This window comes from Apium graveolens, chromosome 11 (assembly GCF_009905375.1).
Source record: "Apium graveolens cultivar Ventura chromosome 11, ASM990537v1, whole genome shotgun sequence".
Taxonomy (NCBI): domain Eukaryota; kingdom Viridiplantae; phylum Streptophyta; class Magnoliopsida; order Apiales; family Apiaceae; genus Apium; species Apium graveolens.
Window position 1 is genome coordinate 63,376,263 of NC_133657.1, and position 27,190 is coordinate 63,403,452.

Sequence of the window (27,190 nt, forward strand, 5' to 3'; positions counted from 1 at the left end):
AGACCGGGATTTCAAGCTCGGGGAAAAGCAAACTTCAGGAGACCAGAACAAAATAACCAGAGGATGGGTAATCGACTTACTGCCCCAACTCAGCAAAGACTTATTCGACCGCCTATACCTGACTGCAAAACGTATGGTAAAAAGCATACGGGAATTTGCAACAAGCCAAATATCACGTGCCTTAAGTGCAAGCAAAGGGGACACTATTCTGGAGAATGTCCGATGGGAAGAGCAGAAGTCACTTGTTTCCAGTGTGGAAGAAAAGGACATATTGCCAAAGACTGCAGAGGAGTTGCAATGGCCGCTAGTATTCCAAGAGTTTTAGCATTACCTCCACTACCACTACAAAATCAGCCCAGGGCAAGGACTTTCAACATGTCAATGAAGGAAGCCATACAGAGTCCGAATGTGGTTGCAGGTACACTTCCTGTAAATTCCGTAAATGCTCTAGTATTAATTGATTCAGGAGCTACTAGATCTTTTATTTCTGAAGATTTTATCTCTAAGATAGATTGTGAGACTCAGTGGTTAGATGAAGTGTTAGTCATAAAATTAGCAAATGTTGATCAGGTTACAGTAGATCGACTATGCCCAAGTTGTGATATTGAGATAGGGAGATGTCATTTTTCAGTTGATTTGATACCTTTCAGGCTAGGAGAGTTTGATGTTATTTTAGGAATGGATTGGCTAGCTAGTAATAATGCTCAGATCGATTGTGCAAATAAGAAAGTGAAATTGCAACCTGAAGAAAATGAAACGGCAATATTTAAAGGTGAGAAACAAAAGCAGAAATTCCTAACAATGATGCAGACGAGCAGATTGCTACGCCAAGGATGTCAAGCTTACTTAGCCTATATATTGGATGCCGACAAGAGTAATCCGAAGATTGAAGATATTCCTGTAGTTTGTGAGTTTCTTGATGTTTTTCCAGACGAACTTCCAGGACTTCCACCGGATCGAGAAATCGAGTTCACTATTGACTTGATTCCAGGGACTAAACCAATTTCAAAAGCTCCATATCGAATGACACCTGTTTAAATGAAGGAATTAGCAAAGCAGTTGCAAGAACTTCTCGACAAAGGAATTATAAGGCCAAGTGTATCCCCATGGGGCGCACCAGTATTGTTCATGAAAAAGAAGGATGGTAGTATGCGACTGTGTATTAATTATCGTGAACTGAACAAGTTAACTATCAAGAATAAATATCCTTTACCTCGCATCGATGATTTATTTGATCAACTAAAAGGAGCAGCATGGTTTTCGAAAATCGACTTACGATCAAGCTATCATCAGTTAAAGATCAAGGCATAAGATATTCCAAAGACGGCGTTCAGAACGAGGTACGGACACTATGAATTTCTTGTGATGGCTTTTGGATTGACAAATGCACCTGCAGCGTTTATGGACTTGATGAATCGAGTATTCAAGAAGTATCTAGATAAGTTTATCATTGTATTTATTGATGACATCTTGATTTATTCGAAGATGGAATGAGAACATGCAGCGCACTTAAGAATGACACTGGAGATATTACGAAAGGAGCAGCTTTATGCAAAATTTTCAAAATGTGAATTTTGGTTGAAGGAAGTGCAATTTCTAGGACATATCATCAGTATTGAAGGAATTCAAGTGGATCCAGCGAAGATTGAAGCTATTTTAAATTGGGAAAGACCAAAGACGCCAACTGAAGTCAGAAGTTTCTTGGGATTAGCTGGTTATTACAGAAGATTCGTTAAAGATTTTGCAAAGATAGCCACACCATTGACGAAGTTGACGTGAAAAAATGAAAAGTTCGAATGGAATGAAAAATATGAAGCCAGTTTCCAAGAATTGAAGAATCGACTAGTAACCGCACCTGTGCTTGTTTTACCTGATGATCAAGGAGACTTTGTCATATACAGTGACGCTTCTTATCGAGGACTCGGATGTGTTTTAATGCAAAATGGCAACGTGATCGCATATGCTTCCAGACAGCTAAAGCCGCATGAACAGAAATATCCGATGTACGACCTTGAACTAGCAGCTATTGTGTTCGCACTGAAGCTTTGGAGACATAATATGTACGGTGAAAGATGTGAGATTTACACGGACCATTAAAGCTTGAAGTATATTTTCACCCAGAAGGAACTTAACATGCGACAACGATGTTGGCTAGATTTAATCAAGGATTATGATGTTTCAATCAATTATCCAAGCAAGGCCAATGTAGTAGCAGATGCGTTAAGTCGAAAGGAATGATTGAACTTGTTAACGTCTTCAGAGGACTTAATCAAGGAATTCGATAGATTGGAGATTGAAGTTCGTGTACCAGAAAGTTCTACCGAAATGATTTACGCTACGACTTTTCAGCCAGAATTATTGGAGAAAATAAGAAGGTGTCATGAAGAAGTAATGGACCAGGATATCGACAATTTAACAGGAGAAGAGATTACCAGTCAGAAGGATGCTAAAGGAATTTTTCGTGTTGCTTCAAGGATTTGGATACCTAACGTACCGGAACTGAAAGCGGAAATTTTGCAAGATGCTCATAGTTCAAGATATTCAATTCATCCCGGAAGCACGAAGATGTACAGAGACCTGAAAGAAAATTTTTGGTGGCCGAATATGAAGAAAGGAATAGCGGAATGGGTCAGCAAGTGTTACACGTGCCAAAGAGTGAAAGCTGAACATCAACGCCCGAGCGGACTACTACAGCCACTAAACATTCCCGAATGGAAATGGGAGCACTTAGCTATGGATTTCGTAGTGGGACTTCCAAGGACGAAAGCAAATCACGATGCAATTTGGGTTATCATTGATCGATTGACGAAATCAGCACATTTTCTTCCGATTAACGAAAGATTTTCACTGGACAAGTTAGTGCACTTATATCTCAAGGAAATTGTAATGCGTCATGGAGTACCAGTATCGATTGTATCAGATCGAGATCCTTGTTTCAATTCCAGATTTTGGAGACAATTCCAAGAATGTCTAGGAACGAAGTTAAACATGAGTACAACCTATCATCCACAAACCAACGGTCAAAGCGAAAGGACAATTCAAACAATCGAAGATATGCTACGTGTATGTGCAATAGATTTTGAAGGCAATTGGGACGAGCACTTACCGCTAGTGGAATTTTCTTACAATAAAAGTTACCAAGCAAGTATTGGGATGCCACCTTATGAAGCTCTATATGGAAGAAAATGCAGATCACCTACCTATTGGGATGAAGTAGGAGAACGTAAAATTCTAGGTCCAGAATTGATTCAGCAGACCAAGGAAAAGTAGAACTGATTCGCAAGCGACTTGAAGCGACGCAGAATCGACAACGTAAATATGCAGATCTATCTAGAAAGGATATGGACTACTAGGAAGGAGAGCATGTATTGCTAAAAGTATCACCATGGAAGGGATGAACTAGATTCGGCAATAAAGGCAAATTGAAACCTCGCTACGTCGGACCATTTGAAATTTTGAAGAAAATTGGAAAGATTGCGTACGAGTTAGCTTTACCACCCTATATGCAGCACATTCACAACGTATTTCATGTATCTATGCTTAAGAAGTGCAATCCTGATACAAGGCTTGTAATAGAGTATGAACAAGTAGAACTTCAGGCAGATTTGTCGTATGTAGAGCAGCCGATAAGACTTCTAGATCGGCAGGAGAGAGTATTAAGAAATAAGTCTGTGTCATTAGTGAAAGTCTTGTGGAGAAACCCAGTGGTTGAAGAATCAACCTGGGAACTCAAGAGTGAAATGTTAGAAAAGTATCCTCAGTTATTTGCATAGTATGATTCTGAGGATAGAATCCTGTTAAGGGGGGGGGGGGAGAATGTAACGACCGAGAAATTACGCTTGTATTATATTATAATAATGATAGATTATGTGTATTATTATGTGATTAAATGTGTTAAGTCATAAAACCCTAACTGCTATGTGTACGTGTTGGCTGTTTTGATCCAAACGTGTTTTGGATATTTATTGAGTGTTTTATCGTCAGTTATATATTTTATATCAAAACCCGTACAGCTCAAAACTATATTTTAAAAAGCCTGTATTTCAAACAAAATCATTGGCCCTATTTTGTTAAAAATGCCCTATACCATATCGCTATTTTGAACCCCTAGACGTTTTACAAATTTACCTTTTTCGCGAAAAACGACTTTTCCGGACTCCTTCGGGTACCAAAATCCCCACAAAAATTACATTTTTATTTTTATATGATCATGAAATTATCATATATCATTTTTCTTTGCATTATTGTAATATTCACAATTTTTGGAAATTTAAAGCATTTATTTTGTATTTATTAAATATTTGAAAATTCATTATTAATACCCAAAAATTATAAATATTGGGGCCAAATATTTTTATTAGGAGTGTAATTAGACCCTTAATTTTATTTAGGGGGTATTATTTTCATAAATATAAATACCTGATTTATCATTAATTAATTCAGTTAATTACAATTAAAAATCAGGAAATTCAGAAAATTAGGAATTAAGGTTTGTGTTGGTGAAGAAGAAGCAGAGAATCAAAGTCGATTTTGATCGTGATTCCGGAGTCCAAATCAGTCATGTGAGTACTCGTTCTGAAGCTTATGATCTGTAGTTTTCAAATATGTGATCGTTTTTCATGTTTGATTGATCGAATTTATATTCATATTTTCGGGTTTATTTCTTAAATTCGGGTTTTGATTTTGGTTAGTTGTTAGAAGATTTTGATGCTGTAGTTGTGTAGATCGTCATTTTAGCAATCGAACGGCACCGGTTTCGCGTTCGTTGGCTTCGGTTTCGTGCTCACTGGAGTTTAGACGCTGCCGCCGTGTTCTTCGCGTTTCCGGCCGCGTTTCGACGAGAGGAGGACGAGGGAAGGAGGAGGAAGGTGCTGGGGGCGTTGTGGATTGAAACCCCAGAAGAATCGTGCCTGAAAAATGGAGTTTCGTCGTGGATTGGCTCGCCGGAAAAATCCCCGCCGGCGTCGGGTTCTGGGTTGCAGGCCTGTTCTTGGCGACCCGAGTCGACCCGGTTTGCAACCCGGAAACGGCCCGGGTTTGATCCCCTCAAACCAGAATCCATTTCCAGATTTTTGTTTCTGGATTTTCTATTATTTAATTTATATTTTATAAATCATAAAATCATTTGATTGATTCTAAAAATCAATTAAAAATTAGTTTTAAATTTTGAAAAATAGTATTATTAATTTCTAAATTATTTTATTAATTTATAAATTCGAATTTAATTATTTAATTAATTATTTAATTATTTATCTAATTATTTATTAGTTATCTAATTAATTAATAATTAGGTAATTAATTAATAATTAGGTAATTAATTAATAATTAAGTAATTAATTAATAAATAAGGATTAAAAATAATTAAATAATATGATTAATAATTCGATAATTAGTTAATATTACGAGTAGTGATTCGATAATGAGAATTATTATTCGAGCGTTAGTTATTCGAAGAATGTCGTAATAATTGTTTGTATCTTATAATTAAATACCGATAATTAATTGATTAGCGAATCGTATAAGTTTCAGTAAGAATATAATGATTCGATAATTATGAGAGGATTGCGAGTAACTCGTATTTATACGAGTAGTTAATTGTTGATTTAGATTATAATTCGAGTAATTAGTAGTTATTCAATAAATAGCGTATCAGTTAATTAAATCGATTGATTATTCGTAAATAATCGATCTAATCGAGTAAGTATTAATAATTTATAAATAGGTATAATAAATAGTAATAAATCCTAATAATTAGGGATTAATTATTTTAAAATGCAATAATTATTAATTAATTATTTAAAAATGTAACTATGGATTATTTAATTATAATTATTTATTTATAATTAATTATTAATTAATTAAATCTTGTTTAATTCATAATAATTAAACCGTTAGTCCGATTTGAGTGAAACGAAGACCCCTAGACTCAGAAAAATAAAACGAATCCAATAAAAATAATTGTAAGTTATAATTTATTCCGGAAGAGAGTGGTTTTGTGATAATTAACTATTCATAGGCTCTATTAGGGGTAGAATCGAGTCGAATAAATCCCGAAAAATTGTAATAAAATCAGATAGGGTTAATTATTATAAATATGAGTCTAGTATCGATTCTAAAAATAATTATAAGTCTAAAAATTAATTATGTGCTTTATGTGCTATGTGCTTTACGTGATTATGTGAACCTTACGTGCTATATCATTATATGTGTATATATGCGAGTCAGATAGAAACGCATGGGTAGACTGATAAGGTTACGTGATATCAATTCGATATACACATATATAGTAAGTTATCTAAACCACTATCTTTTTATGATTGGTTCAGTGTTAGCAAGGCAGAGCAAGCTAGGGACAGAAGGCGGTGAGTTAAACCAGGTTAAGTACGCGCAAGGCAAGTTTTTCCCCTATTCTAAATTCAGTATAGTGAATTATATTTCCTTTTATCATATCAGTTACCTTTGATAATCATTGTTCATATACACTGTTACCCAGTTATTAATGCTTGCTTCAATTTTATTTCGATTCTTGATTTCTCCTAATTTATTAAATTCTCTATTCATATTCCAATACTTTAACCCTTGTTACATATACTCTGGTATGTCCTGGTGTTGGGATATATCAAAAGCATTCCGATTGTCCGGATGCTATACCTTGGACTGGATGGTTACTTTACGGGCTGGGTTTTACCCAGACCATTATTAAATAGGCCATAGTTGCCTGAGTACTCTTTATGTTGGTTGGGTCTATGCAGTTGGGTATAGATCCGCACTGTATCCTGACTGATCAGCGGGTTATAGTGCATATGTTGGTTCTTGTTTCCAGTCTTGTTCATTTGGCACTCGCCAGTATTGGCAAATTATTATCCTATACAGATTCAGATGGTTGTTCAAACCAGCAGCTTATTGGTTCACTTATTTCTCTCTCTTTATACTATATATATTTTTGCAGGCTTGTTGAGCAATTTTGGCTCATCCCTTTTTATTGTTATTCCTATTGTTTTACAGTTAAGGTAGAGAATGAAACCCATCAGGACCCGCGTAGTCAAGAAGCGAGTCAAGCAGCGGGACCCTCTTATACCAAGAGTGTTCCTTCCTATTCCCGAAGAGAGCTTTGAATTGCCAGATCAGGTGTAACAGGATAAGTAGTACTGTTGGGTTTAATAAAAGTTTTGTGTAGTTTGAATAAAAGTTATGGGGTGAGAATGTAGATAGAATAAAGTTTTGTAACAAAGAGAGTTCTTAAGACAAATTGTTTTATTTGGGTTTGTAATAAAGTGTAGTATGTGGTTCTTGTTTTCAACTCAACCCTTAAAAGATCTTGAGTAGTAATAGTTCGGGGTAATTATTATATTATATTCCGCTTGTGCAGGTTTAGTTTATAGTTGTTATTAATAATGCCCCAAATCTATACCCTGGATTTGGAGGGTGTTATACTCACCAATGTATAATTACTTCTCAATGTCAAGACAATAACACTTAGATTTTGATTAACTAATTATTATCTAGAATTAACTACGAGAATTAAGTACTTAATTGACACTTGAATTAATAATATTAAATACACATAAGATCACAACGTCATTACTACTTTCTTCAATAATTATTGTTATTACCCTTAGCATGTAACGGTGATGATATTAATCGAACAACACGAAACTGATAAAAGCCAACTTTCATTGCACTAATACCATTCTACCAAGCATCCACAATTAAGATAGAAGTTGAATAGGCATCAATTATGTTGAGACCCTATATGTCTACAGAATTTGACAACATAACGATTTAAGCACAAGTTATTTCTTATAATTACACAGGGCAAGTAAAATGGTTAGAGTTACCCACTAATCATGCATACACATACATGATCCTATGCTAGCATGGCAAGTTCTAAACCTCAATATCCACCGTCGCTTCACAAGAGATTAACACCCTATCTTATATGTCCGTGACACACATAAGACGAATAAGCATAACCAATACTAGATATCATACAATCATCACACACTAAGTATGAAACAACTAACTAAAAAATTCCATAGCAAATCCGTTACGACCCCATGATCACGATTAGCCCATGATTGAACTCACCGTCACCTTGGGTTCATATGAAAACATGATAATAACACACGAGAATAACTAAATAAACTACTTATATTAAACCAGAGTACGTCACAAGAGTAAATAGGTTCAAAGTAAGGAAAACTAGCATCCACTGTTACAATGAAATAAAGAATCACAAGAAACTATGCTTCCTCTTCGTTGCGATGTGCTAAAACGGTCTTCTTCCTTATCTCCTTGCTCCTCGATTGATACCACGATTCAACACACGTGAAACGTCTCTGAAAACTACTTATACAGGAGCCCCACAAAACCCAGCTATCTCATAAGTTGGAAGCTCAACATAATTAGGAGTCTAAAAATCAGTATCTTTTTTTACACCCCTGAGCGGCCGCTTAGCAATCCTGAGCGGGCGCTCAGGGGCGCTCAGACCCTTACTGGAAAATACTCTGTTTTGCTCCTGTTCTTTGTTGCATTCTGCTCCTATCTTCCCACTCACTATTCCAAACACATACTGAGGCTTATTCTTGATGAAATCTCTCCACAAATGCAAGTAATACCCTGAAATGCATAAATACTAGAAAAATGCATCAAATACACAAAATACTTGATTTCAAGACATCAATTCAAGCCATTATAAGACATTCTAAGTGGTATAAAATGCCACTTATTAATGGGTTGCGTGTTTGTTTTGGTAACCGCATGTGAGCAATAATTACTGCAAGTTTACCGTGCCTACTAATAATGTTTTGACTGTTTACATGCTGCCAGATGTAATATGCCAGTTTTACTTCCAAAAAGAGCCGTTGAGTGGAAAGAGTATAAATATTAGAGATAAAAGATTATACAAATCTTTTAACTTCTCCTTATCTTATCTCTTATTTCTTTTACTCTCTCTCTTTTTCTCTCTATTTTTTGACGGACTTTCTTACAAGCATTTTATCAAACACCTTGTGTACACACAACTTTTCACTTAATTTTTCACAGAAATGGCACCTAAGGATCTTATCTATGATGGAGCCAAGTTTTTCCCCAACAACTATATGGCTATTCTCAACAAGGACGAGGCTCCTTCAGAACTTCACTTCATTCAAGATTTTCTAGCTCGAAGTGAAATTGGATATGCTCTGACTCAACCACAGACTCTCTCAGGCAAGCAAATTCTGGAGTTTTGGAGGTCTGAAGTCTATGACAATGGTGGTGAAAATGGGTCCCCAAGCATCATTTTCACAATAGGGGAAGATGAGCACTTAGTAAACTTGTCAACTGTTCGACAAGTATTGCATCTTCTAGAAAACTGTACTTGTAGTTCATAAGTTGGGGAGTCAGCTCTTCAAAACATGATGGTAAATCTTGGCTATGAGAAAAAAGGGCATTCATAAGCTTATTTTATGATGATAATAAGAAGAATATACTAAGACCCCTCCAAATTCCTCAATCTGTAAAACAGTTCTTAGTAAATTCTAATCCTCACACATACACTACCATATATCCTGATGTTGCACCAGCACAACCTCCACCTACACATCCTTCCAATACTCAACCACAGCCTACTATCACAACCTACTATCAACCAGCACAATCCTCTCAACCACAACCATCAGCACCTACTATCAGAACCTCACCTCTCAAATCCAAAACTAAACCAACCTCTGGTACTTCCTAAAAGGTGCTAGTTGTAAAATCTGACACATCCTTTAAGCCCAAAACCAAAAGAACTATCTCTGTGCCTAAATCTCCACCAAGGAGAAGAAGAACGATGATTCTAAGAGATGAATCTGATGAGGATTGACAAGTCCATGTTTCTACATCAGAACCTGTGATAGTAGAAGCTGAAGAGTCAACTCTTCAGAAGGAGAATGAAGCTGAGGGTTTTGGAATTTTGAAAAGGAAAAGACCTTCAAGTTCTGATACAGATAAAGTCACTCCTCCATCTAGAAGATGAAGGAAGACTAGAGCAGGTGTGCATATTGCACAAATTCAATATGAGGATACTGAAGATGCTGAGGAAGGGGATCAGGAATCTCTGATCTCATCAGAACCTATAGTCATTGAAGCTTTGACAGCTCCACCTCAACCTGAAGACATTGTTCATGACATAGTGATCACACCTCTTATCTCTCCATTCAAGGAAACTGCTCCACTTGAAGATTTGGGGTTAAGTCCTGAAATTGACATTCACAGGTTGAATATACCTTCTTTTCTCTATCTGGAAGCTCCACCAGCAAAACAACCAACATCTCCTGTTTCACCAATTCTACAGGCTGAAATTTCTACTACACCAATTCTGAATTTGGAACCTGAAGATCAGAATTTGGAAACAGAAGCTCCAGAATCTCCTTCAGTAACACACACTCTGGTTTTATCAGAAAATGATGAGATTTTATCAGATTCTGGAGATAGTGCTCCATCAAGTGCTCCAGTAAATGCTCCAATTCTCGAAAAGGAGGCACTGCTTAAATTTAATAAAGAAGATGCTCCTGTTCCATGGGAGGAAATCTTTAGAGGAGTTGAATGGACAAAGAAGTGGAATGAACCTGACTTCATTCCCAGCTCACAGGTTCTGTCAGAACATATTTCAAAAGCTGATGAGTTGCTGACAAGTTCTGATTTCAAGCACTAACTAAAAGTCACTGCTCATAGTACTAAAAATCTTAAAGGTCTACACTCCAAGACTCATGAAAAGGTTGATAAACTTCAGAAATCAGTTGATAAGCTAGACCTGATCCTCAAACTAGACAAGAATATGTTTATCAGACTAATTCAAGAAAAAATGGAGGCTATTAGCTTGTTCAAGAAAAACAGCAGGCCCAACTGGATGAGGTCCTGCGGAATCAAGCCTCTCAACAAACACAGCTCAATGAAATCCAATCTTCAGTGGAATTCCTTCTTTCTCTACTCCTGTCGGATGATGCTAAAAAGGGAGAGAAGGTAGTTAAGTCCAAATTCTCACCAAGCCAAACACTGAAGAAAAGGATAATTCTGAAGATGACCAGGGAAACTCTTGCAAGGGCAAAGGTCAAAGTCAAGGCAAGCAAAACAGCAAAGTTTTTTCACAGAAACTAATTTCTGATTCTAGCAAATCTTCTACACAGAAGAATACAAGTTCTGAAGCTGTGAATGCTCAAACTCTGATATCAAGTTCTGATATTCTGATTCAGTCTGGAAGTCAAGACTCTCAGAAGTTTTTATAAAATCTGAAGCTTAAGGGAAGGAAGACTACTGTCTACTACAAGGATCCCAAGATTCAGACTCTTGATGAAGAAATTGCTAAAAGATTGTTTCTCAAACATAATCCTGGAATGAATTTAGAGAGTCTAAAGGAGGAAGAAGCTAGATTTGTTGCTGAGAAGACAAATCCTAAATCTAAAGCTTCTAATGCAAAGAATCCTTCCAGACCTAAGGAGAAAGGTATTGTGATTAAAGAAAGATCTGCCACAGAGATTCCTACATCAAGGACTAGATCCCAAACTACTACTGATCCCAAAGACAAGGGAAAAGGAAAAGTTGGGGAGACAGTCAAGAAGCTGAAAATGAAGATTCCTCAAATTCTGATGGATCCTGCGTGCAAGATGGTTCAAGTCTTTGATGATATAGCTGCTGAAGATGAAACTGTTGAAACTCTGAAAAGAAGAAAGATGACAGAAGAATCTAAGACAACCTCTAACATAGCTCAAGTTGTTCAGAGTGAAGAAATTTCAGAACAACAAGTTACAGAAGAATCTGCAAATCCTGAACAAGTCATCAAGACATCAACCTCTGACAGAGCTCAAGTTAATTTGAACAAGATGACAGTTACTGATAAGAAGAAACTCCTATGGAAAAATGTTAAACCATCAGATCCTAAGAAAAGTCAATTGCTATCTGATTTCATGACTATTGGATTGAATGCCAGAGAAGCAAGAGACATATCTGGGTTAGGATCAAGCGAAGCCAAGATCAAAACAGGTGTTGAAGTAACTATCAAAAATCCATTTTTATTAACTGACAAACCACTTGAGGAAGTTACACAGAAACACCTTAACAAGGTTATATCTGTTCAAGTGGTACTGAATACTCATGATAAGAGGAAAGTCAAGGAAAAGATGATTTTATTTCTTAAAGATGGAAGAACATACAGAATGTCATAATCAGACGTGCTGAACAAATCTCTTAAAGAACTTCAATTCATTCATTATCTTTTGGAGATAAAGTCCGAGGTTACCAGAAGATGGTCAAATTTCATAATGAAAACCATAAGGGATAAAGCCAGAATCTCTGGATCAAGGGTTGCAGAATTTATTCCAAAAATAGTTGAAGATGATGGAAGTGAAATTCCAATGAAGAAGAATTCTGCTAAGATGGAAGTTATTCTGAAAGAAAAATATTTATGCTACAATGAAGACTCCTCTCATCCAAGGTTAATCAGACTTGGTGATGGATTGGAAAGAAATCACATTTTAGCACTTAAGACTGCCATCTACCTGACTGGAAGTCACGATGAAGAATTAAAGCACAGTTAGTTGAAGTTCTGAGAAATGTTGAGGACAAGTTGGTAACAGACTTTACAAGATATCACTTTGGATTCAGATTGATCCAGTGATATTGGTAAAGCTACATGTACTATAAGTTGTAGTTAGTTGTCTAAATAAACTCTCATTGTATTTGTACTTAAATGTTTTTGACATCATCAAATCTATTAACTTGTATATTTTTCATAATTTACAAGTTGGGGGAGATTCTTAGATATATTTGTGATGTCATGTCTAATCTGATTTGTTTATTTTTAGAACTTATTATCAGAATATCAGAACTTATTGGGAAATCAGAACTTATTGAAGACAGGAAGTTATCAGAACTTAAGGTGTCAGAACTTATATCAGAACTTAAATGCGAATACACTTCAGGGATGAAAAGCGGCTGATTTACAGGAGAGGATCTGGATTAAACAAATAAAGATATGCATGGAGAGTTGGACAACTATATGACTACTGAAGATAATATCTGATTGATATATTTTAGGAAGAGATATATTTCATATCAATTAGAAGATATATTGTAACTGTATACTATATAAACACAGCTTAGGGTTTACACTATATGTGTTATCATTCTCGAGAATATTATTCTTTGTAACCATAGCAGCTCTAAGTGATATCGTACACCACTGAGAGAGTAGATTAACTTACTGTAACAGAGTTTGATATATTGAATAAACTTGTTTTCTGTTACATACTTGTGTTCATAATCGAATTAATTGTAGATACTATATTCAACCCCCTTCTATAGTATCATTGAGGCCTAACAAGATGCATTCAATTTCATTTGATTTCTTCTGAACTTTGTTTCTCCACTATGTTCTCCAAGTGATATTACTGATTTTTGAGATTATAATATTATTTGGCCGCAAAATTATGAGCTGAATTAGAACCATATCCTTTCCCAACATGACATCTAAAAGCACAATCTTTTCCATTATTTACATTTCTCCAAGTGTTAAACCCATTGACGGTAAATGTATTCGAACCATACATTCCTAATGGTTTTTAGCAAAAAGAAAACAATAAAAACAATATGTTGCATCTTTTTCTAGTGAGTACTCTAACCAAGAAAATTTCTCAAATCAACATTTTTGAAATCGACGGAGATGATGTTCTGGACCCGAGAAAGGATAATCTTACACAGGTTGATCTGCACCAAGATCAATATATGCCCTCATAACTAAATCTTTTTTATTTGGATCATAAGTGTCAATTTATTTTCACAAACCAGGATCAGGTATAACGAATCATATTTTCGTATTATTCTAAGTGTAATTATAGAATAATTAAATAGATAAAATAGGGGTATCTGTCCTGTTAGCTGTGTGATGTTTAGTTATTATTTATATAGGGTTATTGGTTTACAGGGAATATTTGTGTAATTAATTATTGAGCTGCATTGGATTGTGTTCACTTTTAAAGTGGTTATATTGCGGTTTTATTTTCATAAATATTTGGAATGTCCCTAAAATTGGTTTTATGACTTTATAATTTCAATAATTATTTTTTGGATTTTACAAAATTTAGAAATCAATATATCGTCAATTATTTATCTTTAAGTGATTTTCTGATTACATTTACTTGTAAAATCTGTATTTAATTCCAGAAAATTTTTAAAAAAATTACGAAACTCATATTTTATTAAGTTTGGAATATTCCGAGAATTTTAAAATCATTTCGAAAATTTTTGGGATTAATTTCACCCGCGCGTTAATTTGTTTAATCATAATTGCGGGTATTAAGTCCGATTCAAAAATAAGTTGAAAAATTATGAAAAATTTATTTTTAATAACTTTGAATTTTTTACGATATTTTGAAACTATTTTGGGAATTTCTCGAAATAATTTTATCCATAAATTGGTTGTTAAATTGCAAATTTCGTGTCGAATAAGCAGTATACGTAATTGTGGCTAAGCTTTTACAGATTAAAAAGAAAATGCATAGGAATACAGATAAGTATAATGGGGCTTATCATTTTCTTTCTTCACCTCTCGCATTTAATCTCTCCTGGTCAATCTCTCTCTCCCTCTCTCTCTCTCTCTCTCTCTCTCTCCCTATCTCTCTCTCTCTCACGATCCATCCCCGCTCTCTTCCTCTCGATTATGCCATGTTACTAATATTCTTTTCTTTCCGTTTATTCTGGTAAGTTGGATCGCCTGCTTCCTTGCGTTTTTGATCGTCGTAGTCCCTTGCTTTCCGGTGAGGTGGCTGTGGTGGCGTGTGTGTAATCTGTCCTGGGTGTGTGTGATATGATTATCTGTGTTGTGCTTCTCGTTTCTTATCCAGCTGATGTCCTATTCCATTTGTATCTTGTGCTGTTCGTTTTTTTTTTCCGATTGCTTTTCCGGCGTGTATATACACACGGGTGTATGTATAATTATTTGGTTGGTTGTACTGATTAGCCTGACAATTTCTTGGGATTATTCAGAGTTATTTTTTTTAAAAAAACAAATGATTTTCTGAAAATTCCTCTGGTTATTGATGTTTAGGTTATTCGATTTTTTAAGAAAATAATCGGTAATATTCGTATTGGAAACCTAAATGATTAGGGCACCGACAAATTTTGCCGCCTTCAACAATGATTTTCGATGAGTTGACGGTGGACCGTGATGAATCAATTCTGAGTCCTAAAAAAAGTTAAAAACATTAATTTAATTCATAAAAATTATTTTTGAAACAAAAATTAGTTATTTTATATCGGACTCGAGCATGTATTTTGGATGGTGAATGGTGAGTGTTGGACTAATTGTTTGATTGTTATTGATTGAGACGTCGATTATGTTTCGACGGGTAGACCGACAAATAGAGGAGGTGCTGCCCGATTTTCGGGAAAATTAAATTCGAAAATGCGGGAACATATCATGTGATTATCGAGACTACCAGTCAGATATATATAACTATATAATTATAAATATTTTGCGAGATTTACTGGTGTGTTATGATCAAATATATGGTATAATAGCTAACAACCCTGATTTCTGAAGCAACGAGTATATGTATATTCCATAAGTGATTCTCGAATCGAGTTATGAATGTATGAACCTTAATTGTTATGTAAGTTATAATAAAACATATAATTACGAGTCGGGAATTGTTATCGTTTGGGTAGAAGTGCTAGCGAGGATATGTCGAGCATAACTGGATGTCTAATATAGAGTAGTTCGACTCTATAGGTTCTAGTCGGAAGACTCGAAAGTGGACGTCAAATTAAGGATAACCTGGTGATCAGTCGGTGAACTCAGCGAGGTTCCAAGCGAAGGACCTGAGTATTGAAGTCGGATCCAGGATAGTTTAATAGTGAAACGATAAAGCCGAGCATCCGAGTTAGTCCAAGGTCAATCGGTCTCTGCAAGGCAAGTACCCATGAACATACTTTTATGGTTTAGTATATATGAATCGTTGTTGTTTTATTCTCGTAATGGAACATAACGTTTTAAGTTACGTATCCCCTGTATTTGGAAATGTTATTTAAAATATATTTTGGGGAAAAGTAACTTCTGAAAGCACCTATCTCTAAACGTGATTAAAATGAAAACAAGTTTTGAATAGTGTGCTGTGACAGAATGGTTTTAAAAAGAGATAGGTGATAATAATTTTGGAAAACTGGATAAAGAGAATGTTTTGATCCACCTATGTTGTGGAATGTTTTGATCCACCTATGTCGTGGAATGTCTTGATTCACCTATGTCGTGGAATGTTTTGATCCACCTATGTTGTGGAATTTGGAAAGAGGTAAAAAGGGAATTCAGTTAATCTATTGGAGTTGTGTAAGAGGCCCATTATTCAGTAACGGCCCAGTAGGTGGTGGCGTAAGAGGCTAATTCGGTCGGACGCTCTGTTTAACCGATTAGTCCAGCGTAGGGGAAGACCTAGCTAGTCTTCCCAGTTCCGGAACACATTCTTTATTCTGGACGGCCGTTAGTCATTGTCCGGTGAGGATAGACTGATCGGCTATTTTCACCCGTTGAACATCCAATAGATTTGATTGATTCAGTTTTGAAAGTGTTTAATAAATCAACTTGTTTGAAACAGATGATTTGGGAGTGAGTTAGCATGCTAAAATTTGACCCTGGTATTTATACACAACACACGACTGATGTTACTGTTTTACATGGCATGCTAGTTTTGAATATCCAGTTTATGAATGTTCATTTCGCTTTTGTAAACGAGCTATGATTACTATTTTATCATAAATTGCTTTACTTGTTATTCATATAGTGGTACTGCTGAGCAATTAATTGCTCACCCTTGCATAATATTTTATATGTGTATTGCAGATGCCTAGGAGACTTTTCCATTATAGTCAGGGCAAAGCTCCAGTTCCTCCCCTGTCAGGCTCCTCTAAGGTAGTTGTGTCAGACCAAAAATGGTTTGTTGAGTTGCTGTAATAAGATAGTATTGTCATGAATGTTCTTGATAAGTTGGTTTGTAGTAATTGTAACCTAAATTATACTTAAACCTGGAAAAGATCTTGATAAAGGGGTCATATTTATATTCTATCATTGAAGTTGATTATATTATGTTTGTTATTGTTATTGTTGATGACATTAACTCATGACCCCAGGGTTGAGGCTGTCACAGTTGGTATCAGAGCTGCAGGTTTGAGTCCCTGATTTAGGTTAGGAGAAGAGTCAGAAGAGTATGAGAAGATTTATATAAAGTTGTGAGTCAGCAATTCAATCAGAGGTGCCAGTCTACGATTTCAGTTGAGGGTTTCGAAGGCGTAACCCTGACATCTACGGAAGATTGGATGGAAATTCCCTAGCTTAGAGTACGTCTCCTTCGTATATGTATTGTTGGTAATGTCCGATAGAGATTTCTAGTTTTTCCTCTCGAGAAAAATGAGTTGATCGCGAGAGTTTAGCATCTGAGCGGACCCTTGATGTGTTAGCTGAAGATATACTAGTGTTATTCTTAAATATCGCAACTTCTATGTCAAGTGATGTTTCTGGACCGAGGGTGAGAGCTTAGTGAGGTTAGATGGAATGGTAGTAGTCATCAACTGCTATGACGGCCAAGTTTTGTGAAGTTTGTGGACTAGTATCATTGCTTATATCTTGAACCCTTATACGCATTTCTTGAAGCCATATTTTTCTTCCAGATTAATCATTTACCATTTAATATGTTGATTATTTTCCTGTGAGAAAGTTAGGAACTCGAAGTAAGCAAATTAGGGTTCTGTTAATTTCATTATGAATCAGATTCTCTCTATCCTATTTGTGAATTTTCTATTTAAACATTGTTTCTTTCTGTGGTGATTCTATCAGTTGATTGGGGCAAGTAATGCATATGATTTGACTATTTGTCTGTGTGACAAAGGGTCTGGTGGGACGCCACCAAATTATGTGTTATAAACTATGCGGTACTAAGACTGGCCATCTTATGTACTTGTATGGTTGCTCTCAGTCATATCTATATCTTCTTCACTTTTCCTCCCTGTATCCTTAATTCTTTGATTTTGAAATTCCATTTGATATTCCATGGCAATGAATTTTCCAGTAACTTCTGTAATTAGACAGTCCTGGTTATTGAAAGTAAACAAGAGTCGACTGTCCGGAGGAAATAAAAGTTTTGTGTCTGGACGCTACTTCAGAAATGAAGATAGTAGAGAGGATTTAGAATTCAGTATCGAAGGTTGCAGCTTTAGGAAGGTTAGATCAGTGGAAGAATGGTTGGTTGGAAACTTGAACGGGTGGACTCAGTAGAGTCCAGAGTTCCTTAAGTTGACTTGATATACCAGTTGCTGTTATATTGAGGAGCCATGCTACGGTGTTTAATTTCTTCATAATTCAGTTTTCCTGTACTGTTGTTGATTCTGCTACTGTCATTGTTGTTATTGTTGATAGTGTTGCTAATCTAGATCCCTTTTATAAATGGACCCCGATATTAAAGACAAGGGTATTTTGATTGGGCAGCATTTTCCTGATACAGGTGCGCCGCTCAAACTGTGATATCTTCTGTCAAACATTCTTGTTATGTTTTGAATAAACTCATCTCTATATTCCAGGAAGATGCCATCCAAGAAAGCTACCCAGTCTAAAGAGAATAGTAGTAGTTTTGCTGTGGGTCCAGCTATAAATGAAATTCTGGATTTGTTTCGTCAGTAGCAATAACAACAGCAGCAGCTAATCCAGCAGGTTCAGCAGTAGTATTTACTATTGCAGTAGCAATAACAAGGAGTAAACCAAAGTGTTAATTTCAAATCTTTCCAGAATGTTAAACCTCCTGAATTTAAGGGTGAGCCTGATCCAGTAGCTGCTGGAGCATGGTTAAAAGAGATGGAGAAAGCTTTCAACCTCGTCCAAGTAAGTGATAATTTTAAGACTGATTATGCAAGCTATTTTTTAAAAATGAAGTGAATTATTGGTGGGTGTCAACCAGAGCGTTAGAAGGAGAATGCCCTGTTCCATGGGCTAGGTTTACCGAGTTGTTTCTGGAAAAGTATTTCCCTGACTGTGTGTGGAATCAAATGGAGATTGAGTTCCTAGAATTAAAGCAAGGCGACAGAAGTGTAGCTGAGTATGAGGCTAAGTTTATAGAATTAGCTAGTTTCATACCAGACTATGTATGCTCTGAAGCCTAGAAGGTAAGGAGGTTTTAACAGGGGTTAAAGCCTGAAATTCGCAGTAGAGTTGTAGCATTGCAACTCAAGACGTATCCTTCCGTAGTTTAGGCCACCTTAGTGACTGAGATAGATCAAAAGTTAGCCGCTAGAGAAAAAGAAGATAAGAAGCGAAAGATATATGACGTGGAAGAAACACCAGATCAAGAAGGATCCAACTAGAAGTCTCAGAAAAAGCTTGGAAAGAATAGGAATAAAGAATTTATAGGAAAAAGTCTTTCTTCAAACATGATTAGTAATACCTCAGTCAACTCCAACCAAGCCAAATTAGTTAGGTCACCTATATCCGAGTGCAAGCAATATGGTAAAAGGCATGGTGGAGTGTGCAAAGTGAACACTGAATGTTTCAGATGTGAACAGAAAGGACACTATGCATCGGAATGTAAAGTGGAAAATTTGGGAGTCACATGTTATAATTGTGGCAAGGTAGGGCATATTGCCAAGAACTGTAGAAGTGTTTCCCGAGATAGCACGTGAGATAGTGCATCAAAAGGTCGGACATCCAGCACACACAAGGCTAAGACTTATAATATGATCAAAAGGTTAGCTGCTCAAGACCCTGATACGAAACCAAGTTTATCCTTTCTTAATTTCATACCTATTAAAGTATTAAGTGGCAATGGAATGTCTAAGATAATTATATGTGAATATAATGGAGTAATGTTGGAATATTTAAATAAACCCTTAATTATAAAAGTGGCTGATCGGAATAAAGTCCTGTCCTAAATACCCTATAGACACCTTGGAAAATTTTTGCGACTAACTTATCACCTTTTGAGTTAAAAGAAATTTATATAATATTATAAGTGGATTGGGTGTTTATCATATGGCAATGATTGATTGCCAGAAGAAGCAAATCGTCATGTTTACGGAAGCTAATATTAGGATGTGTATCCGAGGACATAAGCAAGAATGTAAGGCCTAACTAGCGCATGTAGTGGATATCAAGAAGGAAGCACCTAAGTTGGAAGAGATGTAGATAGCAAGTGAATTCCCAAAGGACTTACCAGATGATTTACCAAGATTACCTTAGCCCGTAAAATACATTTTTTCACTGGTTACAGTATAGAGGCGAGCCAGTGTCAAAAGCTTCGTATCGTATGGCTAGTAGGAATGAAGTAATTAGTTATGCAGTTTTAAGAATTATTGGATAAGGGATTGATGAGGCAATGTGTATTTCGTGGGGTGCACCGGGAATGGTTATAGAAGAAAAGATGGATGTATGCAGTTATGTACAGATTATCGGAAGTATAATAAGTTGGTAATTAAGAATCAGTAACCCCTATTTAAAATGGATTACTTATGTGATCCAATGAAAAGAGTGTATTATTTCTCGAAGGTTGGCTTAAGATCAAGGTTCCATCAGCTAAAGGTTAAACCCGAAGGCATACCAAATATGGTGTTTAGAACGAGATATGGACATCACGAGTTCTAGTGATATTGTTTGGATTAACAAATGCACCAGCCGCATTTAAAGATTTATCGGACAGAGTGTATAAGAAGTACTTGTATAGAGTAATTGTATTTATTGATAACATCCTCAGCTATTCAAAATTAAAAAAGTACATATAGAACGCTCAAGGATTTCCCCTACGAAGATTAGAAGGGAAGCAACTGTACATTAAGTTTTCAAGTATGAATTTTGGTTAAGATTAACAAAAAATTATGATTATTTCACCAGCAACCACCTAAGCAAAGTCGGTGTAGTAACATATGCCTTGTGCAGAGAGGAAGGATTAAATGTAATTGAGATTCCTGAGAAGTTAACAAAATAATTGGAAAGAGTAGAAGTTGAAGTTTGAGTAACTAAGGATGATAAGAAGCCGCTGTACGAAGTTACTTTTCAGTCTAAGCTAATTGAAAAGATAAAGGTAAGTTAAGCCCTAAAAATATCGGACCAATTGAGGTATTGAGAAAAGAAAGTGAAGTTGCCTATGAGTTGGCGCTACCGCCGCAACTGTAACATCCTCATTGTAATAACCCCAATTTTTGGAAATTTTTGAAACCCTTATGAATAGTGTTTTTTCTGAATGAGAAAACTTTTCATGCCACACTATGTAGGGGTTCTGTTATGGATATTCTGAGATTTTATTAGTACTCTATATGGTATATAAGTGTATGTAAAGATCGTCAGAATCCAATTCCGAACACTTTGATTTTTCCCGAAAATCCACTAGATACGGAAAGAATTGAGTATAAGGTAACATGATTAAAAGGATTTAAATTCAAGGATTATAAGAGAGGATCATAAAAGGAATATAATGTATTGAGAAAGGTTAAGGGAACCCAAGTAATAAGATCCCGGGTATGATCCCTCAAACGATAAACGAGAACGAAAGTTAAGTGAACCGTATAACAGATCAGCGGTCATTAGCCAAGTAATTAAGAGCTAATCAAAGAGGTTAGTGATGATGATGTCACCACACCAACAAGAAGATGACAAGTGTGGGAAGATGACATAGGAGGATGACATAAGCATGACCAAAGGGAAGGTATTGTTGGTTGATTTCAAGCCACACAAATTTTACCATGGTTAAAAGGTAATTAACAAAACAAAAGGATATCAACCAAGCTTTTTATGCACAAAGATCAAGAAAACAAAGCAAGCTTCTCTCTCCCCCCTTTTCATCTTCTTCATTTCGAATTTTTCACCAAAATGGTGAATTAGAAATTCAAAACACAAGCTATACTCCATGGAAAATTATAAGGTTTGTTTCTTTGGATCCTATATTTCATAACTAAGAAGAGCAAGTAGTTTGAGTGCTTGAATCAAAGGTTTTCTATCTCAAACAAATCATTTTAGTTTAGGGTGAATAGTAACTTTCAAGAACAAATTTGTGATTCTTGATTTTATTTGCAAGGTCAAAGTAGCTTAAGCATATATTAAGGCTTCCATGGACATTCCAAGGATCTTTCATGGATTAAAAGCTTCAAGGAAGGTATAATCTCTTAACCAAGATTTGTTATTGAATGTTAAGAGCATAATATGAGTAATATAGTTCATGAGAGGCTTGATGGTTGTGTATGTAGAGATTAGTTGGTTTTGGGTTGTTTTTGGAGTTGTAAATCTTGGTTGTTGATTAATGAACTTAAGTGTAGTTTAAATTCATGATAAAGAATAGTATAAATTCTTAATGTTGAGTTGTTGGGGCTGTTATGATAAAGTATGGATGGAGTTTTGATTGGGTTGTGAATTGGGATTGATTGGTGGTTGAATTGGTTGGTAAAATTTTGGGAAATCGCGTAAACATAGCCGTCGTAACGTCCGATTTTCTTTGGACTGTTTTTGTGCATAGCATTAGGACCCGAGAACCCCCTGCTAGATTGTGACCACTGCCATGTTTAGATAGCTCATTTTGCGAGCTTCGTTTTGATATGTAGTTCGTTCGATTCCGATTTACGGTTTAGGAGAAACGACCGTTTCAAGTAACGGCGTTTCGCGAACGAAACTTTTTCCCTCGCCTTACTTTGGAATGTAGGTTAAAGACCAAAAAGGGTTAATTAATGTGTGAAACATTTATGGTATGTGTGTTAGGCAGTTGGTAAGTCATTCACGAGGGAATCGCTTTAAAACTCGTAAAGGTTAAATTATTAAAAATGGTGGAGCCGAGGGTACCCGAGTGACTTAAGCAAATCGGTGAGCGCAAAACTAGCATTAGAGTCTAAGTTAGTTAAAGCATAGATTTACAAGTGATTTTGGTTTAATTCCAACTTACTTGTTGTTTATAGGTTATCAGACTCGTCCCGAGCCTTTCTCACCCCCAAGTCGCTCAGGCAAGTATTCTATCCGTTATACTGTTGTTGTGATGTATACACTTGTATATGCATTATCTTGCGATAGATGCATGTTGGTTATTTAGCAAATTCTTGCGATATATTGTAGCATGTGATATGGTATATATGCATGCCTGTTTCATATTCTTGAAATATATATCTGTTGGTTCAGTTGATAATACCTATGCTAGAGGATAGCGGTATCTTGCATATACCCTTAGTATAGGGACCCAAAGGTGAAAATATTTTCAAAAACCGGGAGTCGAGGATCCCGAGTAGATTTTATATATATGGATATGGATATTTATATATATATATATTTATATATATATATATATATTTATATATATGTATGGTTATAGTTTTCCAAACTATTAATCGAATAAGGTTTATTCGATAACTTGAAACTTTATTTTATTATTAAATATTATTTCGAATATTATTCGAAGGCGTATGACTCCTTTTATTATTTATTGAATATTATTTGAATATTCATTCGAGGGCTTATGACTCTTTTATATTATTTATTGAATATTATTTGAATATTCATTTGAGGATGTATGACTCCTTTATTTTATTTAATGAATATTATTTATAATATTCATTCGAGGTATTATGACTCAGCTTATTTTATTTATTGAATATTATTTGAATATTCATTTGAGGATCTATGACTCCGATTATTTGCTGAGATATATTCTTTATTTTATTAAAGAATAAGGTGTAAATAATCAAACTTATTTTCGATTATTCAAATAAAGACAATACTTTCATATAAGTATATCTTTGGTTATTTAATACTCGTTTCAAGTATAAATTTTAATACTTCTACTTCAATTATTTTTTATAAAGATTATTCTTTATGGGAATATTATTTAATTAATAATATTCAGATATTTTCTAATATTCTGGGGACTGATTTACTTCATTAAATCAGCCTTACTCCAAACACTCTTTAAAGTGTTTTCGAGTCTTCAAAATGATTTTTAAAAAGTCAGAGCGGATCCCAAAACTCATTTTTATATTTAAGATCTTCCTTTTTAAAGGGGATTTAAATACTCGCTCAAAACCTGGGGAATCCGGCTCTGTGGTGTATTTTATATTCGCAACGAGGTTGCAGATTTGGTAAATGAATTGATTACTTGCCCAACGTTCGGGAAGTAAGCCCATCTCATTGAGTCGGCATAAGCGACAGGCCGGGGTACGGTCTATTATTGTGTAAGTGGCTGGGTGGCAGTCCATCAACGCGTGAGGGGCCGGGGTACGGTCTAGCGCGAGGTCCTAATGCGGCCAGGGTGATGACCGGTGAGGAATTCATCCATCTACAGTAGAAAAGGTTACTTATTGGTATCTTTGCCTGATCAGCGAGATATCGGGTTTATGCCAAAATTCTTTTCCTTTCCAAAATTCATTGGATGTTTTAAACTCTGTTCATACTTTACATAACAAAGGTTCCAGGAAATGTTTAAGAGATATATATATGTGGATATATATATCGGGACTAAATAAAGTATCTCGTAACTTTATTTCATTCAATAATATTTCAAAGATTAAATCTATTCAAATCTTGTCTTGTAGTCTCATCTATGTGATGAACTTTTGAAACTGATTATAACTTGAACGGTGGTAGTTCAAGTAGTATTGGGAAAGATATAAGTATATTGGGGTATTTGGTAACCTCATCTTTTAAACTTATATCTAATTAATAATTGTCTTATGAATGACAAAGATTTTCAGAAAAACGTTGAGACAAGGTTAGATATATGAGATCACCTTGCAACGATATTTTTTTTATACAGTTATACACTGGGACTTTGTGTATATTATGCATGGAAGAGGACTTCCAATATTTTGAAAAGTATATATGTATATATACTGAATATTTTGCGACTTCATCGCATTAAGATATCAAACTTGGTTCATTTCTTTTGACCAAGACTTTCATGAGTATTATGAGTAGGCTCATATATTGTAAATCATTATACATATTATTTTGGTGGGCTTGCTGCTCACCCTTGCTTTCTTCCTTCATCACACAACAACAGTTAGGAAAGATGGCCAGACTCCAGCAGACCCAGCGCAAGCGCGTGGGAAGCGTCCCGCGTCTTCCCGTTGATGTTGTAGCTGCTATAGCTGCAGAGGTAGATCTATTGTAGATCAGACCATCTACTTTTGAGAATCAATTATGTATAATTATAACTTGTGGCAGATAATGGCAATTAACTGTAAATTTATCAAGTAATCATTTTGGGTTGTAATAACTTTTAAATTGTGGATTCAAAGACTTGTACTTATTTAAATTTCATCTCTGAGACTATAACGGGTTGTGTTGTGTGTTAGTGTGGGGTCACAGCATAAGGTTATTATTATTAATTAAGTGAAGTGATATTGTGGAAAGAAAGACCGTGACGACCCGGATCCCCGACCCCGGATCTGGGGGTGTTACAGAAATGGTATCAGAGCTAAGCGTTATAAACCTCAGAGATGATGGGACGTTAAGATAATAAGTTAACTAAGATAATAAGAACTCTTGCCAAGTTCATAGTCGGGCTACCTAACGTAGCACTGACAGTTAAAACCCTTATGGGAACCCTTATAAATATCATGATAGAAGCGTAGTTCGTTATCGTAGATGGTAGCGGGACTCCGAACCCTGAGGTTGAGGAGCAACAGCGCGATGATATTTATTACTAATTGGAGATCGGATTGTGGATCCGATAGAGTGTCCTAATGCAGGACCGGATGATGTTGATATTGAGAATGTAACGGTTGAGGATGTTGTCCTAGAAGGGATAGTTGCTGAGAAGGATCCCATGGAGGATCCTGACAAGAATGAATAAAGGACCACTGATGAATTGATGACCATGGTTAGGTCGACTACCAGAGGTAGGATTGGTCGGTCACTACCAGAGGTTCGTTCAAGTTTGTAAAGATAGTAGCCCCTTTAACGCGGCTTACTCATAAGACTGAGAAGTTCGAATAGGCAGAGAAATGCGAGAGCAGCTTTTAAGAACTGAAGCAAAGGTTGGTGACAGCCCCTATGTTGGCGTTGCCGGAGGGAAAAAGGAGATTTTGTGATTTGTATGTGATGCTTCGTATAAGGAATTAGGGTGCTTCTTATATAGCACAGCAAGATAATCGCGTATGCGTCAAGACAATTAAGGGAATTTAAAATTCGATATCCCCACCCATGAGCTTGGGCTCGTGGCAATAGTTTTGCCCTAAAGATTGGAGGCACTACTTGTATGGAGAGAAGTGCGAGATTTACCTAAGCCATAAGTACTCTAGTACATTTTCCCGTAGAGAGAGCTCAACATACGCCCGAGGAGGCGGTTAGAGCTAATCAAGAATTATGATTGGGAGATTCTGTATCATTCGGGGAAAGCCAATGTGGTGGCTGATGTCCTTAGTAAAAAGGAGAGACTCAAGATGATAATGACTTTGGGAGGGTTGATAAGAGATTTTGAAAAAAAAAAAATGGAAATAGATATGAAGGTAACCGGAGCCGGTACCGAAAAGTTGTTTGAGATTGCAATACAGCCCGAATTATTGGAAAGGAACATATTGTGCCAGAAAAAGTGATGAATGAAGGCAGAGAGCCAACAAATAGATATGAGATTAATACCGAGAGAGATGATAAGGGAATAATGAGGTATTCCTATAGAATTTGGGTTCCAAATGTTTAAGAGCTTAAAGATGAAATCTTAGATGAAAGCTAGTTTGAGGAATAAGAGTTAGAGCAAACCCTGAATGTGATAGTCAGGGAGGACGCCATCAAGATAGAAGGAACCCATAACATAATGAAGTGGAAAATGAGGATTTTAACGTACAAGATAACCCCAAGTATGGGAGAAGGATGAAACATTCCATACTAAGGAAACGGAAAGTCGAGTAAGGAAAGGAGACCCGAGACGGTACTCCAATACGGCAATTCATGGACCTGTCTAAAGAGAACTTAGACTATTATCCCCAACCACCACCCTAAGGGGACAATGCGGCAGGAAATTCTTTCATGACCTTTAAAGCGTTAAGCTCTCAGAGTTCCAAGGAACAAGTTGACCTAGTCGAGGCAAGAGCCTGGCTAAAGGAAATATAGGAATCATTTGAGATTCTAAATGATTGACGAACCACAAAGGACTGTTTTTGTCACTTACCCTCCTAAGAGAGAGGCACCCGCTGGTGAAAGACCAAGAAAGGCACGGAGCCAGAGGTTATG